The following is a 1,510-nucleotide window of genomic DNA, read 5'->3' as shown; positions in this document are numbered from 1 at the left end:
AAAACTGATATTTACCACACTTTGTGTAAGAATCTAATAGATTTTTCTGGCCAGACACGGTGACTCAATCCTGCAGTCCCAGCACTTTCGGAAGACGAGGTGGGTGGATCACTTGAGGTCAGGAGTTCAAGACCAGCCTGGCCAACATGGTGAAACCCCATTTCTACTAAAAAAAGAAAATACAAAAGTTAGCTGGATGTGATGGCCATGCCCGTAATCCCAGCTTCTTGGGAGGCTGAGGAAGGAGAAGCACTTGAACTCAGGAGGTGAAGTTTGCAGTAAGCCAAGATTGTGCCAGTGCACCCCAGCCTGGGCAACAGAGTGAGACTTCATCTCAAAAAAACAAAAACAAAAACACAAACAAAACGGAATAAAAAAACGATAGTTTCTAACAAAATTGATATTTACCACACTTTGTGTAAGCATCTAACAGAATTTTTCCGGCCAGGGACGGTGACTCAATTCTGCAATTCCAGCACTTTGGGAGGCCGAGGAGGGCAGATCATCCGAGGTCAGGAGTTCGAGACCAGCCTGGCCAACAGGGTGAAACCCCATCTCTACTAAAATACAGAAATTAACCAGGCGTGGTGGCAGATGCTTGTAATTCCAGCTACTCAGGAGGTTGCGGCAACATGAGGCAGAGGTTGCAGTGAGTCAAGATCGCGTCACTGCACTCCAGCCTGGGTGACAAGAGCAAGACTCCATCTCAAAATAAATAAATATATAAATATTTTTCTTTTACAGACAAAGAAAAGCAATGCTAAGTGATGTAATTCTCTCACCCATGAAAAATGTGTGTCTGGTATTTTAGCAATCCAAAAGTTATATTGATAAGCAAATTCTCCAGTTAAAACCACTTTTTCAGTGCAGTAAAAAATAAACTTTCGGCCAGGTGTGGTGGCTCACTCCTGCAATCCCAACACTTTGGGAGGCTGACTTGGGCAAATCACCTGAGGCCGGGAATTTAAGACTAGCCAGACCAACATGGAGAAACCCCATCTCTACAAAACATACAAAATTAGCCAGGTGCGGTGGTGCACACCTGTAATCCCAGCAACTCAGGAGGCTGAGGCAGGATAATCACTCGAACCCGGGAGGGGGAGGTTGTAGTGAGCGGAGATCGTGCCACTGCACTCCAGCCTGGGCAACAAGAGCGAAACTCCACCTCAAACAAAACAAAAAACAAAACAAAACAAAAAAAACAAAACAAAACTTTCTCATTAGAACCTACAAAGTACCATGTGAAATGAATAGTGAGAAAACTGTTGCCATAACACAGTAAAAGAAGGACTGTAGTTCATTGTAATGTGTACAACCTTGGAATACACATAACACAAACAAAACAGGATAGTTAAGAAACAAGAGAAGCAAAATTTCTCTTTAAATACAGCAAGAGGCTGGGCACGGTGGTTGAAGCCTATAATCCCAGCACTTTGGGAGGCCGAGACGGGCGGATCACGAGGTCAGGAGATGGAGACCATCCTGGCTAACCCGGTGAAACCCCGTCTCT

The 1,510-nt window shown here is 44.5% G+C and overlaps 1 long non-coding RNA gene across 1 annotated transcript in view; it reads right to left on the bottom strand.

Annotated features, from left to right (window-relative positions):
• Positions 1 to 1,167, bottom strand: part of LOC105522048 — a 13,194-nt gene extending 12,027 nt beyond the window's left edge. Inside the window, exon 1 of the long non-coding RNA XR_001003377.1 lies at positions 1,043 to 1,167. This is a non-coding gene — a long non-coding RNA (uncharacterized LOC105522048). The remainder of the gene's footprint in view (positions 1 to 1,042) is intronic.
• Positions 1,168 to 1,510: the final 343 nt, after the last annotated feature.

Source organism: Colobus angolensis, unplaced genomic scaffold, assembly GCF_000951035.1.
Source record: "Colobus angolensis palliatus isolate OR3802 unplaced genomic scaffold, Cang.pa_1.0 Scaffold417, whole genome shotgun sequence".
NCBI classification, from domain to species: domain Eukaryota; kingdom Metazoa; phylum Chordata; class Mammalia; order Primates; family Cercopithecidae; genus Colobus; species Colobus angolensis.
Note: the sequence above shows the minus strand (reverse complement) of the source record. Positions and strands in the feature narration are given on the sequence as shown.